Source organism: Vollenhovia emeryi, unplaced genomic scaffold (assembly GCF_000949405.1).
Source record: "Vollenhovia emeryi isolate VEMERY1.0 unplaced genomic scaffold, V.emery_V1.0 DF939215.1, whole genome shotgun sequence".
NCBI lineage: Eukaryota > Metazoa > Arthropoda > Insecta > Hymenoptera > Formicidae > Vollenhovia > Vollenhovia emeryi.
The window spans coordinates 754,691-772,253 of NW_011967151.1; the positions used below are offsets into that span (position 1 = coordinate 754,691).

At 49.6% G+C, this 17,563-nt stretch overlaps 1 protein-coding gene across 4 annotated transcripts in view; it reads right to left on the reverse strand.

The window, feature by feature from the left end:
- LOC105560995 (retinoic acid receptor RXR) overlaps positions 1-17,563 on the reverse strand; it is a 92,725-nt gene that overhangs the window by 31,334 nt on the left and 43,828 nt on the right. The window lies entirely within an intron of this gene.

The window sequence follows — 17,563 nt, forward strand, 5'->3', positions numbered from 1 at the left end:
GAGATAACGCCACCGGGACGTGATTCTCGCGGAGATATTCTAGATTTGCACTGTCGCACATGTACACTGAAAAAAATTTCTGGTTGAATATGGACGAATCAGATAATTCCTTTAGGATTTACCAGAATTCCTTTAGGATTTACCAGAATTTCTGTAGGATTACAGGAATTCTGGTAAATCCTAAAGGAATTCTGGTAAATCCTAAAGGAATTATCTGATTCGTCCATATTCAACCAGAAATTTTTTTCAGTGTACGTGTACAATAATAATAAAAAAAAACCGATTGCGAAGCTCACAGCCATTATCTTTATCGCGCATTTCCCTTTTCGATAATCGCCTCGTCCCCCCTCGTCCCTGCCTCGACGATTCGGGTACACGTCAGCGGATACGCGCGATCTAATATCGTCGCCGATTAAGGTGGCTCCTGCGCGAACGAGCGGCTAGTATGGGTGCTTGCAGGGGGCTTTCTTATTTCTGTAAATTTGCATTGATATGCTGGGTTATATATTGTAAGGTTCGGCTATTACCGACAGTACCTCGTTACATGAGTTTAAGAACGGACAGCGTGCATAGTGGCGCCAAGGGAGGATATGGTGAAGACGAAGTCATGAGTTGTACTTATACACTGAGAGACCCATTTTGTCGAGTAAAACGAAACAATTTGATTGAATCATTTTGTTGACTGAATCGTTTAGTTGGATGTTATAAAAGGATTCTGCGCATGTTCACTCAACCAAATTTGTGTCGATACAACCAAATTTGCCAACTAAATGTTTTCGTTGTATCAACTTAAAGATTTGCCTGCTCATATCCAAACAAGAAATTCAGTCGAGTCAACTAGATTTTGTTTCATTCAACAAAATGGGTCCTTCAGTGTACGAGGACTGAGTAAAGAGTTACGAGAGCAGGAACCCGTTGCTTTTACGTATTCATCCTATACTCATCTTTTCCGTATTAATTATCGGACTGCTTTTTGGTTTGTGGGGCCTGCCGGCCCCTTACCGAGCATAGCCTTTTACAATATGCACATTTAAAAACATATCTAAAAATATGTGACGTTGTCAAGTCTCAAAGAGGAGTCAAATTTCCTCAAAACGCTGTATCTTTTGACTTTACTAATTGTAAGAAATATTTGCTTGCAAAGGCCGGCGACCTCACATATTTAACAGCGCATTTGAATCCTCATAAAATGTATTGTGCTTATCTCGTTTTTGGTTAAGATCTACTGTTTCTATAAAATAATGTCAACCCTCAAAGCGCTATAAAAAGTACAACTTTAACACAGTTTTTTCCTCTTATCTCACAGGCGAGCGGGTCTGAAATTTCGCGCGCGTACCGATAGATAAAACTTACGACTACAACATACTTAAATTTCAATTTTCTCTACTTTTGATCGGTTTACGCAGGAAGCCCATCTCCAACCGACTCCTCGCGAAGATCCGGCGATTATCCTCGCGCGCGATCGCGTCGCGACGTCGATACCACGTCGTGACGAACCGATCCGCCGCGGACGGCGAGGCCAATCGCCGCCCTCTCTCCCCTCGCCGTCGGCGGTTAATCGTCGCCGCGGAATGGCATGGCACACGGACGAGCGGCGCGAGATAACGATCGGTCCCTCACCCGCGGGGGAGAGCGCGCTCCGGCCGTCCCGTCGGCGGGCGGGGAGGGAGCGGAGGAGGGCGATTTTTCAGTCGCAATTATCATTGTGTACGGGGCTCCCTGGCGCAGGGCCTTTACGACGGTGACGTCACCGTCTGACAATTTGCGCGCTCTTCCGAAACTGAAAACCAGTTTCCCGCCGCCGCGCGGCCTCCGCACGGCTCGCGCCTGGTGTGCGCCTTTAGGCGCATCGGCGCGGCGCGGCGCGCCGCTGCACCCGCGACGCGCTGTGCACCGATCCCGCCCGGCCCGTCCCGGTTTCGCCTCCAACCGCGCGCGCCGCTCGCACGCGAGGGACCGGGCCGTGCCCGAGATCGTAAATTCGCTATATAAATTCCGCTCGTCGCTGGCCGACGCGATCGTAAATCGCCCGACGTCCGCCGATACAAATGTATACATTTATAACGCGCGAGATTCGTGATAAATTCACCGCCGAGATTCTAGCGGCCGATGTACATAATTCCGCGAGATCTGTTCACGATTTAACCCCCTGCGCGACGCCGTTTTTTTCTTTATTACTAATTATAATCTCTTTAAATGGGACGCTGGTGTTCGCCGAGGAACCAGAGTGGCGAAAAGCGCCAACAATAAGCGGAACTTGTGTGTGTACGCGTGTGCGTGCGTGTGTCGTGAAAGGGTTAAAAGTTGATCTTGAATCGTATAAAGCGATCTCGTGCTTCCTCTCGCTTTCACGCGCTCGCCGTTTTATCAGTTAAGATGAAATATTTCGTCGCACTCGCAAAGAGGCGCGCCGTTATCAGGGAGGGGGAGGGGGGAAGGGAATTATCGCTCCTCCGACGGCGGTGTAAAGTAAATTAAAAACCTGCGGGTATCTTTCTCGTGTACATTGTGGCCGCGTATCGGACGTGCGCGGGCTCGACGTGCAGCGCACGCCACACGCCGCGCATCCCCGCCGTCTGTGACGCGCGCGATTAACGATTTCTTCGCACGCTAGTTCGAGTTCGTCGCGAAAAGCTCGGCCGGAGAGAAATGAGAGAGAAAGAGAGAGAGAGAGAGAAAAAAAGGGGGACGAAAGGGGAACAAGTTTTAGGCGACGCGACGCTAGAGACGGAGAGAAAGAGGCCGAGAGAGAAAGAGAGAGAGAGAGAGAGTTTTTAACAGTTTCCTGCACGCAGCTGCGACCGGATGCCGCTCCCACACCAGACCGGCCGCGGCGGCTATAACGTTGCACATGCAACCCACGCAATTGTGCATGTGCACGTACGAAAATAGTGCCGCGTCCCTGACGTTAGTCCTTGAACCCGCGAAAAAAGTCGCTGGATTTCAACGGCGTCCCCGCGGGCTGATTTACGCCGCTGCGGAGAGAATGCGGGTCTCTCTCTCTCTCTCTCGGCCGCGCGAGATCGCCTCTGCCTCGATCTTTAGACTCGCGTCCGATAGAATTGGTTAACAAATAATAAGGATAACAAGACCACGAAAATCAATGATAAATAACAATAAATAAAGTTGTGTCCACCTTAACTGGCCCCATGTTTAATTACATATTAATATATATTAATCGTGCGGCGTTTTGACCATTGGTTTTGGTCCTTTTCAAGCACGATCTAAAGATATTGCAATAACAAAAGAGCCATTCGAAAACCAGTGACTCGTCTTATATTAATCAATTAAAACACAGCGGCGTTGATCCACTCTGTTCCTCCTGCCGGAATAGAGGGCCAAAGATTCCGCCCATTTCTCGCGCCTCACTGCAGTTGCACATTCCGAACTACACGGGAAAAAAAGTGCTGTTGAATTAAACAAAATTGAAGTTGCTTGAATTAAACGTTGACGTCACGGGCTGCCACAATCATAAATAATTCACTCGATTGTAAATAGGGGTGTATCTTCGGGGAGGTAGGCACTAGGACGCGCCACTTGTTAATTTTCGGCGAGAAAACCAATTCAAAGCATTTAACTAAATATCCAGATTATTAAGACAACTATCTGATGTCTTTCGTTCGTTAATACTGACGTTGTTTCAACGATTTTGTTTCAATTACAGTGATCTTGTTGATACAACGTCACTTTTTTCCGTGCAGTTGCCTTCGATTTTCGAGGCTGAAAAAGAAAAATTTGAACGTCAACTCCGTATCGTTTTCGCTTCCGCAAAGTTTCCCCTCCGTTCGCGAGATTGAGCCCTCGCCGTATTAATACGCGGCACGTAAAGCGAGATTCATCGGGCGATTTCGCGCGGCACATGGCAGCGCGCGTGTTAGCACGCGGCACCTTACGGCGTCTAAATTTACGTAGAATTCTAGCAATCGGCTTGGGAACTAGATATGGCGCGTACACAGGAACTCCATTATGAGCGCGGAACAGGGCGCGCTTCATACAACCTCGGCGGTTTCCCGTGTCGTGTCGCAATAAATATTTGGACAGCGCGTGTACAAGTCCGAAAAAGATAAGGCGCACGATTCCCATATTCCTTCCTCCACGGGCCGCCTCGGGGGGGGTTTTCTTTTTTCAGCACGCAGTAAATCTGCGTTGTCGCGCTGCGGACGTATTATAAGACGGACAGTTTCCAGCGTTATTTGCGAAAGCTCCGCGTCCGGTCCTCTCCTCGCCGAGGACAACGCATCCCCCGTCGCCCCCGCCCGCCCCCGAAAAATCCCGGCTCGGGCGAGACGCGATATCGACGGGCGTCGGGAAAAATCTTGCGACGCGCGCGCAGTAAGCCGGGACGAGGCAACACACCACGAGTGTCTCGACCACTCGATTGCCGAGAAATACAGGAAGGTCCCCTATCACAAGATAGGCTCCTAATATGAGATAGAGGAGTTTCCGCAAAAATTAATAGGCAGCGTCTGTTGGTTCCACCATGAATTCATTGCCCTTGAGGTCTGTTTAGTGGAAAATTCATTGTTAGATCGTGTAATCGTTGCGAAGAAAGATTTGTCATTGAATTTGGACGTTGACAACCTACTCTCTCACACTAGAATCCTATCTCATAATAGAGGACTTTCCTCTACCACTGCGCGATTCTTCTCACGTGTGACGCGACGCCGGGACGCGTAGCGCCGCACAGAATGCCGCGGGCAGTCTCTTAGGCCCGATCTACAATGAGTTGTAAAGCCAACGGCACACGATACTTTTTCCTACCGGATTGCTTACGAGAGCCAATCAGGATGCAGAGTTTTCGATCAGGTGACTCAAAGCTGTATCCTGATTGGCTCTCGTAAGTAATCCAGTGGGAAAAATAGTATCGTGTGCCTTTAACGGTGGCTTTAATCGTTAGTCAAAAGTCGGAACCGTATGTCGATCCTTTTCCTTTCTGGGAAAAAAAAGGACCGACATACAGTTCTAACGTCTGACTAAGAACTAAACAACTCATTGTAGACCGGGCCTTAAGGCCCGCGTCCACGATGCTCGAACTTGGTCCAAGTTCCAGTTCCGAGAGATGTGTAGCCAATCAGCTTGCAGCTTTAATCGAATAGTTGCAAGTCGATTGGCTATACATCTCTCGGAACTAGAACTTGGACCAAGTTGCAGCATCGTGGACGCAGGCCTTTATGATCATTCGCGAAAATAAGATCGCGCGCGTTAGATAGGCGCCGTCGCTGCCGCGAGTCACGCATATCAGGTCAGACGGATATACCGTGTCCTCCGCGCGCGGTATTCCACGCGATGGCGAAATGTATCATGCATCTGGAACGTCTGAACACGCGGGAGATCGCGCGCGCGCATGCACAAATGTGTCCTGCATCGAATCGTCTCGCGACCGCGGGCATTTCGCGAGATGGCTCGCATTCCGGGAGACGCGACGGCAAGATCGGGCGACCGCGCGTTTGGCATATCCCGCGCGAACGTGAAACACACGTTTCCGCTCGCGGCGAGCTGTATTTTCGAGGCTATAAATTTTTGTAAGCCGAATTCTTCGGACTTTAATATCCCGGACGCGGTTTCTTTTCTTTATGTCCCCAGACTTTTGAATCTCCGAGGCTGCTGCTTACAAACAATCGTAAATTCGCATCGTGCGTAATTGCGCGATCTATAATTGACCTTTTTAATGAGCTCGTAAAGGCGAAAGGCTTTCCGGACTTCCGGTTTCAGGAGTCGGTTGCGCGCGCGCGCAAAAAAAAAGAACGGGCGGTCTTTTGTCAAGAGAGCGCGTAATCCGATAACAAAACGAGTCTAAACATGTATAAAGTTCACCATGTTAAATACACGCCGTTGGCCGTCGCGAAACTCGCCGACACACACACACACACACACATGCGGTATAGAGAAAGGAGTGGCGATCGATGAAGCGAATGCACAGTGGCGACCGCGTCGCTGCGTACGGCCCTGAAAGCGCAGGAGAGAGAAAGAGAGAGGGAGGAGGCGAGAGGGAGAGGGGGAGAGAGCGAGAGAGAGGGGGGGGGGAGAGGTCGAGCGAGATCTATATGCAGCTGCACTTTATATAGCGCAACGCGCCACGTGCAGGGCAACTCGGTACCTGGGTCACCGGGAGAAGGTCACGGGGTCGCGATTTCAGCCTAGGTGCACGGACTCCGGCGCGGCGCTCTCTCGAGTGGGTGTGTTTGCAGCTGCAAGCCCGTGTGTCCTCGCAGGTGCAGTGCAGTGCAGTGCAACACACGCCGCGCCGCTTGGCCCCGCGAGCGCGCCGCGCCGTCGAGACGTGCCGGGTGAATCACCGGTTGAAAAAAAATTGTCATTGGGCCATTTCGACATTCCGCATCAATTAATTTGCGTCCTCATCTCTCTCTCTCTCTTCCTCCCTTGAATGTCAACGTCTCGCGGCCCGAGATTTAGATCTCAATGAACGCGAAAAGAGTATACGACATATTACTCGAGATGAATTTAAATGGGGGAACAATGGGCAATTAAATGTTGAAAGTCAAGATTGACGCTCGTGGAATTAATCTCCTGCAAACGTGACTCAAATACGAATCCCACATGAATTGAACGTGATCACGATCGGTATTTTTTTTATCGTCCTACGTGAATGAGCGTCGTAGGATAATAATGACGCTATGAAAAAAAATCTGACCGTCACACGTCGTGGCGGACTCCGCTCGCAGAGGTATTATTATAAAATACGGTCTTCGTTATTTTAACCGCTGTTATTATTTAATCGCGCCTCCGGCATTGCCGTAGGTCGTAGTACCATGCCAGCGGGTGACCTTTTCATTAAATTTCACGGTGTCAGCGTATGATGTCACACAGGCCTTCCGGTTCGCGTCTTCATTACACAATTTTTACATTACATCTTGCCGTAGTGTAAACAACGTAATGATATAAAAATGGACGTCCAGTGATCGGCCAGCGGTTCAATTAACGACCGACCACCTTTGTAATTCAATTAAAACTCTCGAGTAATTTTCCACCGGGCGTGGAAAGGGGTGAGAAGCGGAAGGGAAAAAAATTTTCAGTCGCGCAAATGCGAAATTGCGGGCGATTATCGCCTCTATTTTCAGCCCGCGGCTAAGCCCCGAGCCATATTATACCTACGGCCGTACTACGCCATTACGCGCCGCGCGAGGAGCCGCGGAATACGTTGCCGCGCGCGATCCTTCGATTTCCAGCGTGCGTGCGTGCGTGCGTGCGTGCAACGCCGCGACGTATGAATAAGAACGTGTAGAGCGCGACGGAGGTGGCCTTGTACGTGAATATCACGGCGAAGGTCACGGGGTCGCGATTTCAACCGGGTAAACGAGCGCGCGCGTACATGGAGAACGCGCGCGCCCGTACACGCTGGCTCCCCCGTTGTCGCAGGTGCAGCGAGGCGTATCGCGATGTACAGAATGTACAAAAAGTCCGCGCGTACCTGCGGCTTGTAAACTAATCGCGGTTAAGATACCATGTCCAGCCGAGGCCCGGTTTCACCGACGTCGCTCGACTTTAAGCTCAGCTTAATTCGTCCTTTGTCTCTTTCCAACTGGTAAGCCTAATCTACCTGCTTGCTCTCTGCGTACAGAAACGCTCGATTTTGTAGTCAATAAATACGACCAAATTGAGCAAGGCCTATTGTCGCCAGTGGTAATTAACAAGGGGAAATTCTTGTAAAAATCGATCGAACTGGCATAAAAAGTGATATACATTTAAGTCGCAACGTTTCGACCTCTTTATCGGGTCATTTTCAAGTACAATCTAATGACTGGACAATTTAATCTTATGCCGAAACAGAATTCATATAAATGTATATCACTTTTTATGCCAGTTTGGTCGATGTTTAAAAGAATTTTCCCCCTTCAATAAATACGTTTCAAAAATTTGCGCAAGTCGATCAATTGTATATTGTACTTTGCGTAATCGTGCGTTGTCGGCAAATTTGTCAAGCGTTTTAATTTGTTTATACGAACTAGAATGTTTCTAGATGCAGAAAGCACATTGTAGGCTTTACTTTAGCGACGTTTGGTGAAACCGGGTCCGAGACGCTCGAGGCGCGATGCGATCGCGCATTCCGCAATGTTTTTCCTTGTTAAAAGTCAGTCGACAATCTTCTCGACGATTAGAGCCAATCGATCCTCGATGAACGACTTCCATGTCGGACGCGCCAAGAAAAGAAACTTATTTCAGACGTCGCGAACCTGAAATTTAATCGCGACCGCGGCTATTTTGACGCGCGCCGCGCGGAGCAGCTCGCCCGAGGACTCGTTCGCGAACAGCGTGATATCTGGAGCAAGATCGGCGACGCGCGACAATTAACCCCTCGCAGTGGAAAATATTTTCTCCCGGCGGGTAATAAAAATACAGGCCGCTGCAGCGGTGTACCATTGAGGCTTTAAATAGCCTTAAATATCGTTACGCCTCGTGAAGGCAAGGATGATCGCCCTTAAAATATTGCCCGGCTGGTAAACAAGGTGTTGCCGAGTAAATAGCCGTCAATGAGCGCGAGTTTCCCCCGAGCGGCGGTTAATTCGCTGGATTCGACACGGCTCAGCGGCCGATGCATCGCGCCGTAATTACGCAATCGGAACAATTGTCGGCGCGAGTACACACACACATATATATATATATATATATATATATATATTTCGCAATATAATAAGTATACGAGGAAAGTGCGCGCGGCCGCGTGTAAAAATAGATGGAAGTCAAGGCAGGCCGCGGCACGACGCCTCTTGTCCCGGCTGCCTTGGCAGCCCTCTTGAAATTAACGTTCGCAACGGCGGCGACTCGGGCGAATTTTTAGCGGCGATTAAAGATGAAGTCGCGCAAAAATACACCGTAACGAATGTCAGTTTCAAGGTTCCGCGCAGCGGACTACGCGCTCTCTCTCTCTCTCTCTCCTCTCGCCTTCGCTGACACTGCAGGCTCCCTCCGCTTCTCTCTCCCTCTCCTCCTTCCCGAGGAGCGCTCTCCTCGACGGCGAGCGCCCGACGCCACGGTTCCGCGCTAACCACGTTAACCGGCGAGCTTACGTAATCAGCGTTGCTCGCTCGAAGGTAAGAAAGAAGGTAAGAAGGTCATCAGTCACGAGGCGAACCTTCTTGTCCTCGCTGCGAGCCTCCAAGGCGCCCATTGTCCACGGAGCGTACGGCACCGACGTGTTAATGAAAGCCCGCTAATTGTTTCGGAATTATTACCGCGAAGGAAACCATTTGTCCTGGGGAAATAATGTAAGGAATGCTTGGCGCGAGACTCAAGACGGGAGACAAATGAATCGAAAAATGTCGCGGTCCAGGCATGTCTCTGGTGGAATGCGATTCTCATTTTCGGTAATGCAGCAATTTGTACTCTCCGTTACAGCAGCTTTGAGAAACTGACTCGTATCTACTTTCCTTTCTTTTTCTTTCTTTCCTTTTTTATATTGTAATTAATATTGCCGAAGAAGAGTATATCGATCGTCTCTGTCGCGAATGTCTCACTTGGCAGGCACCGAGCGAAACGGAACTTGTCGACGGTATCGACAGCGACGAGCACGAGCGTTTCGATTGGTCAAACGGCAGCGGCAACGTTTTGTTTGCAGCTGCAACGCGCCCGACGCGCGCCTGACAGCGCAATCAACGTTTGTCCCTCTATCGATTTCGCGTTTTCGCTATTTTTCCTCCCTTCCGGCTGTCGGTCGGCGGGTTTGTTGAAAGTTCCCAACTCGGAAGATCGCTTTCAAGCGCCGCCATACGCGACCGCGAGCGAAACGCGGCGATGAAGGTAAATATAAATGTGAAAAGGCGCTTGTGTCGCTTTTTTTCTCACACATTGAAAAGAAAATGTTATTTGCCTTGCGAAATGCACTGCTCGAAATTAAAAGGAAAAATAAGCGATCATTTCTACCGGCTCCGCGAGCCTCGGCGAAAACACGAGGAAAAATGCCGGAAAGGCGGGAGCGAGCGTGTGCGAGGACGAATTTTGCGGGCAGGCCGAAGTGAATCTGACGTTTATTTTTCGCCAGTTACGCGCGCGGAGCAACTGAAGCGCTCCCCCTTTTTTTCCCCTCCGTTCCAGATTTAATCTTCGCTCGTTTCGCGCGCTTGCGGCGCAACGATGACGACGACGGCGCATTCCGAGTCGCGAGACGTTTCGCACAGAGGAAGCGAGGGATCGCTCTCGAGCTATGACTAATTGCGAGAGCGGCGATCGGGAGTAATCTCGCGGGCAGGAAAAACGCGCATTTTAACGAAGCTGACGTGTGCGCGCACGCCTCCGCCGTCGTCCCTTTTTAGCCGCGTTCCGCGCAGCCACGTGCAAAAAACCGCTTGCACGAGGGCCATACCCGTCCCGATGCGCCTCTATTTTCGCACGCCATACTGCCGCGGGTGCTATTTCGACGCCTATCATCTCTCTTCCCGTGTCCCAGTATTCCGAACGGCATGGATTTAGAAATTTGGGACGCCTTCGACGTACGGTAGGGTCACCGCACCCAGAAAGAAAGTTTCCTCGAAATGAAACAAATCTTCGAGGGGGTAAACCGCTGGCCAAAATCTTGCACGCCAATGCCCAGTGGGCATTACTTTATTTCATTGTCTTGTTTTATCTTATTATATCTTTATAATGCCCCAAAAATGCCAATAATGCCCAGTAATGCCGCAAATCTGTACACCACAATGCCCGCAGCGGTTCCCCCCCCCCACCCGCAAATTTTCTTTGAATTCCGACCTCACTAGACTTTTATTTCATCTCGAAGACACGATTTTTTTACCTTAACCAAATTTTTATCTCATTAAGGCCCGGTTTCACCAAACGTCGCTTAACCTTAATCGTAGTTTAATTCTGGTTTGTCTCTATCGAAAGTAACAGTTGAAAAGAGACAAGGAACGAAGCGAGCTAAGCTTGAAGTTACACAACGTTGGCGAAACCGGGCCTTAGACTGGAATCTCTAATAGCGACTTCGGCAACTTGCACTAGTGCGCACTGAGCGCGCACGAAGGCTTGTTTACAGTCGATTCCTATATTCAAGGATCGCCTTAAGTACTTTTAAAGACTTCGTAGGCAGTAAAGTGATCTGCATACCGTCATTTTCTTGGCTAAATAGTTTTTGAACATGCGCAGTCTTGTTCATTAATGCCTGGACCTGCATTTTTATCATCTATACTGATTACCGAGCTTCAGGGTGTATGTATGCACTACCATAGACTTCTATAGAAGCTGTGTGAACTACAGCCTGAAACTCGCCGCTGTGTAGATGGGAATAAAGATTATGAAAAGGCGAATCTTGATGGTCCGCGGAAACTGGTCCAGGCATTAACAAATAAGACTGTACTCGAGATGACCACATTGCGATTCATAATGTTGTAAACAATCAAACCAGTTATCATTCGCTTCGAAAAAAGGCTCGTTTTCCTCGCGTTTAGTGAGCATATCGCGGATGCTTATACGCGCCGTCAAATGAACTTCTTTGAGTTCATGAGGAGCCCAAATATCGAGCTTGCTTACGTATCCCAGCTTCTTCAGGTGGTCGTGAACGCTTGAATGATGGATGTTCAATGTTTCTGCAATCTCTCGTGTCGTGTGACGTCGGGCTTGACTCGATCAACGCCTTTATTTTGTCGTCATTAACCTCGGTGGGCCTCCCCGACCGAGGAGCGTCGTTGAGATCAAAATCATCGGCACAGAATTTCGTGAACCCATCGTTAGCACTGACGTTCTTGCAGAGCATTATCGCCGTAAAATTTACGCAACTCTTCACAAGCTTGACGTGCGTTCTTCCCCGTACGGAAGTAAAACAGTAAAATATAGCGAAAACACACAGTTTGGTCTTCCATCTTCAACTTGTTGTAAAATCTCCAAAACTCAACCAAATCGCTCGATGTTTTTTTTTTAGAATAAAGCTAGAACTGTCAGCTGTCAAATGACATAGTAATAACGTATATGTGAATAACTCAAATACTTAAAAAAATGAACTAGCGCCATCTGTTGCAAAAATACGCCATGACTTTACCGACAATATAAGAGTAGACTCTGAACAAGCCTTAGTGTGCACTCGGCGCGCATTAGTTCAAGCTGCCGAATTCGCTACAAGAGAATTCATATCTATTTCTTCATATCTAACAAACGTTTTAGCATGAGAAAATAAAAGTTTCGTAGATTCGAAGAAATGATTTCAACGTATCCCATTTGTTTAACGATAAGATTAACTTAACAAATTAATAAAATTCGCACGGCTCAAGTGTGATAAACACAAATTTGACGGAATAAAGGGCCAAGAGCCGTGACAGGGTGTTAGTCCCTAGATAAGATTAAGATAAATCTGTTTTCTGGGTGCGAGCGGCGACGAAAGTGACGGTACCAATTTCAAGCGAAGGAACAAGAAGAACAAGAACGCGTCGCCCGCGCAATGACCGGGCGGACTCACGTCGAGTGTGATAACGTTAATAATACGCCGTATAAAATATCCTCCCCCCCCTCCCCGTTAATTAAATACACGCGCGTGTATAATGCGCCACGGCTGCCGGTGGAATTTAAACGCGCGAGTGCGTGCGCGCCGCTGTATACGTGACAGAAACATCCATTCGGTCAGTAGCCGCCGCGAGAAACCTGCCAACGTGACTATAATAAACGATCGCTTCCTTCTGCACGACGCCGTCGTCGTCGTCGTTTCGTGCTCGCGCGCGGAGCGACGAGGGACTTCCGTCGATCGCAATCGTCACGCGACGTTTATACGGGGAGAGCGAGGAAAAAAATAACTTGGGAATTTAACGCCTTTTGCGCAACGCGCTCGAATAAGCCGCCGCTACTCTCTAAAAGTCGGCTAGTGCGTTATCAGTGAAAACAGTTATAGGTAATAATGAATTATTCAGTGCTACACTTACAACGGTGAACCAGTGAATATTCCACTGCTTTCAATGATAATCCGCCAATTGTCTTTTAGAGAGTACCTAGAGAGTACCTTTTTGACACTTTTAAGGACAATTTACATCTACATAGACCAGCAATAACCCACTTTGATGACATTATATGTTTTTACTCCTCCCTTGAATCTTTAATTCTAAAAATTTACTTCAGCCCCATACTTGAAAGGACCTACTTTAATGCCAAATTGGCAAGAGCAGAAATTTCCGACGCTATCGGTTTTTAAGTGGGAGTCAATTTCGTACTTGCAGCTCGACCTCTTTTACTGTCTTAGGTCCCGCTACATAATAGAATTGAAGGTTCAACATAGGGCCAAAATTTCAACTCGGGTACGTGCCGTGGGAAAGAAATTTCAAGGAAGGCCCGACTCGCTCTCGAGTTCCGCGTTCGATCGCTGCGTATTTGCGTTTCAGATCACGGTAAAAAGATTACGGTCGGAGATCGCCCAAATAGGGGGAGGGCGGGGGCTTCCGAATGAAGCGTCCGCAAACACGCGGCGCGCCGTAGAAAAAAAGAAGAAGAAGTAACGCCCGCACCCACACGCAGCGGGTCTGATTCAACAGAGGAGGCGGTGTGCGCGATGCGCGCGCGTACACGTGTACATACACACGATACGCGATAGCAGGACCTGCTCTTCACGGCTCGTTCCCATCGGTGCCAAGGTTGCATCGCACCCGTGTACATTATAGGCTGCACTGGAGCAGCGACGAGGCCTCTGCGTGCGGAGCCTCGCGTGATGCTTACGCTCGGGGCTTATCGCGCGGCGCGCACACGCATCCCGCATGCGTGTGCGTGACACAGTCGCGCTACGCGTATACAGCGCGTGCGATAATGCAGAGACGACGGCGACGACGACGGCGGCGACGACGTTCCACGCTGAATAAACGCGGCCGCGGGATTTACAGAAAGAGAGAGAGACGGAGAAGCGAGAGCAATTCCCTATGAATCGCTCTTATCTATATGTATCATCTGGCTGTAGGCATTGCGCAAGCCGTTGCCCGGATTCTCATGCGCTTCTCGGGCGCGAGATAGATTTATATGGAAATTCGGGACGCATCTCCGAGAGATCGCGATGCGAGGCTGCACGGGACGTCGCGGCGCCGTAAAAGAGACATTTACGAGACGAGGTTTTATATTTACATAATCTACCTGTCGTTACTTTCCGCCAGGGCTCGCGGGGCATTCTATATAATTAGCTTCTTACATTTCGAAATGCAAAATGCGTTCGGTCTTAATAGCGCGTTATCGGCGTTGGCCGTGACGCGCGATACTTTTATCGAGGGGACATTCATTAACGCGACATAATATTCGCCGTGCACACGTAGACGCTACGCGTCCACGCTAATTAATGTACCAGGGTATCGCGAAAACGGAGCCGCGCGCCGTTATCTAAATATTTAATTATGAATCAACCGTATCGCGCTACATCGCGGGGCTCCCGCGTATGCAAATCCCCGAGTGACGAGTCGCGAATCACATAATATGTATTTCTTTTGTTTAGACCGTTGCGATACCGGTTATCCTTGCGGACAATACGCGGCCGATTATCTCCGGAATATGGAATGAGCGATGCGACAAACGCGATAGCGCAAAAGGCGCGCGCATATATCGCTTGTACAAAGATCAACATCGAAGCCCACCCTCGTCGATTCTAGGGCGACGTCCCGCGCTGAAATGATCCAAGATGACGGCACGCGATGCAATCATCCGCGACCATATTGGAACTATGCCACTCGTGGGCGACGCGGCCACGAGTTACGTCGCGCGAAATAGTAAACGTCACGCAATTATACCCGGTCGCGAGGACGCGATTGGCCCGTCCGTCCGTCCTAAACGGCGCAATTCGCGAGACCAGAATCGGCGGCGATCGTCGGCTAATTCGAACGCCATCAAGGTAAGGCGAGCGCGATTACGAGCGTTCACGCCCATCGCGCCGGGACGGGGCGAAACGAGGACGATCTTGCTTCGCGGGATGATCGCGGGAGAACGCGGCGACGAGCTTTTCCAGGCGGTTTAAAGAGAAGCGAGTCGGCCGCGGGAAATCGAGCGTAACCTGGGCGAACACGACGTAACTTGGTAATCCGACGTGGCAGCGTGGATAACGACGATGATTGATGATGGACGTATCGATGCGACGTGTACGCGGCGCGCGTTGACCGCGGCCCGATAATGCACGCGATATCGCCTCGTTCCGCGTATCTCCGTGTTTTCTTTTTATCTGCGCGCGAGGCATTACCTGGTGCATCGCCGTGGACGATAAGGAGAAAGAGCGCCCTGCGCGGCGTCTTATCCGATAAAACCGGCGACGCAGCCTTGTAAGAGCAATTTCGCGCCGTTCGGCAAACAGACGGGCTCCCTCGTCTGAGACGAGCGGCTGTCAACGGTATGATCGATCACGATCAGACCCGTGACCATGAATTTCGCCACCTGGGACGGAATTATCTTGTCCCGCGACTGCTCTTGTCCAATCGAATCATCGTGCGGTCGCGGGACAAGCAGGGAAAAAATAATAAATCAATGTAGAAAACTTGTTAAACGACGCTAACTGGCAAATTCTAATTAAAGAAATTTACTGCGAAAAATATTACCTCAGCCAGGACTCGAACCTGGACTTGAAAATAATAAATGAATAGCAAGGTGCGCGATAGTTTTCACAATTACATTCTTCGCGGTGATTTATAAGGATTATTAGCGATCAAGTCGAGTGTAGACAATCCGTGAAGAATTAAAAAGAAAACACACTTAGGTATGCCCGTCATGAAATTTGTTCCAGGGCCGGTTGTTCCAACCTCCTGGCAAGTTAAATCCGAGAGGGAAACCGCCGACCAAAATCTTGTACACCAATGCCCACTAATGCCCAGTGGGCATTACTTTATCTCATTATCTTACTTTACCTTATTGTATCTTTATGCCCCAGCAAGGCTTGATGCCTAAACTAAGTAATGCCCAGTAATGCCGAGAATCTGTGCACCACAATGCCCTCAGCGGTTAAGTAAAGATAGACACAATTTAATTATCAGTTTATCAAGAGGTTGGAAAACCCGACCCCGTCTTTTTTCAGTTTTAATTATTTTGTGAGGTGGACGGGAAACGATTATCTCCGGAAAAGGGGATTATTTTCTATTCATCTTGCCCATAATACAGATAATGCGGACAAAATGTAGACAGTCGACCATTTTCCATGAAGCCTAAAAGTGGACTGGAAAGTCATTTGTCCATAGATAATGGACCGTTTGTCTTTATCTTAACGATGTTCATTAGTAGCAAAGTCGATCATCGACTTAAGTACGTGGATTTACTGCTCCGAGAAGAAGCCGACGATCCGCGCGCGGCTGAGCGAGAATACACAAAATTCACGTGGAACTATTACCACTGGGCTATCGAGATCCGAGGGAAAATGCCACCTTCAACCAGTTAATCTCCAAGATTCGTATTGATCTAGGTTTTCCTATTGCCTAATGACAAATAAATATTATAATAGAGCGGTGCCGGAGGCGATAACTGTTTCGCAAAATTGTCCGCGGCACGCAATCTCGCTCCACTTTTGCAGCAGATTGTCCGGATGGAAAAACAGAGAGAAAACGTTATCAGAGTAGCGCAGAGAGTAACGAGTGCGGCAAGACTTGGTCGCCGCGACGTTGACTTGGTCAGTTCTCTCGGTATCAATTTTTCCCGGGGCATCGGTCTCCATACCGGATCCCGCCGGGCCCCGGTGTTTACGTTCCGTGCGGAAAGATCCCCGGTGTTTCGTGCCCGAATCCGGCGGGCGAACGCGCCGCGGCGGAATCGCGAGGCGCGCGTGCTGCGCGGCAATAGGGACACACATGCGATAAGGCTCGAAAAGCCGCGCTCGTAAATCGCGTCCGTGGACGCTGATAACGGGGCGCATTCGCGTGACCTTCTCGCTCACTCGCTCGCTCGCTCGCTCGTTCGCGCTTTAAAGCCCCGGCACTAAGGCCGCTTTCAGAAGCGGTGACTGATAACGAGCTCGCTCGCTCGCTCGCTACCGCCGCCGCCGCAGCCGCAAATTGCGCCATTCACGTCTCAATAGCCGACCTTCACCCCGTACATTTAGCATCTACATATGATGTATATGCGTCGACCGTGCGGCGCGTATCGGTCGCTTCGGTGTAGGACGGACGGGCAGGCTATCGCACGAACCGGGTGACTCACTTCGCTCGAGCGCGTCGCGACGGATACGACACGCTAATTCAAGAGCGGCGGGCATTGTGTACGTAGTATACGCTCGAGTTGATAAAAACGCAATCCAAAACCGCCGTTCCTCTCGACGCGCGTCTGGCAGCGCGACTTTTCAACTTGCGCAAATATTACCGAGTATCGCGAGCGAATAATGCAAATCATTTTGACGGAGACAAAGGCACTTCGATCTTTACGGAGCACGTTTTACGATCCGTTCGCGCAACAGGAACTGCATGGAGCTAATTGTTCGCGCGAATATCGCCGGACTCGGCGGTCGTCGCGGAAGAAAACAATGTTTTAACGACGAGCGCGGGTTGCCGGCTGCGGCGGAGTAGAACCTTGGGATCGTGCTAATCGGCGGTCTAGCACCGGCACGCTAATTATCATTCGTAGGCAAGTCCATCTCGTTCGGACACTTTTTAAGTAACGCAATTCAGCGCCGGGCACATGGACGGTCGTAAAGCGTTAA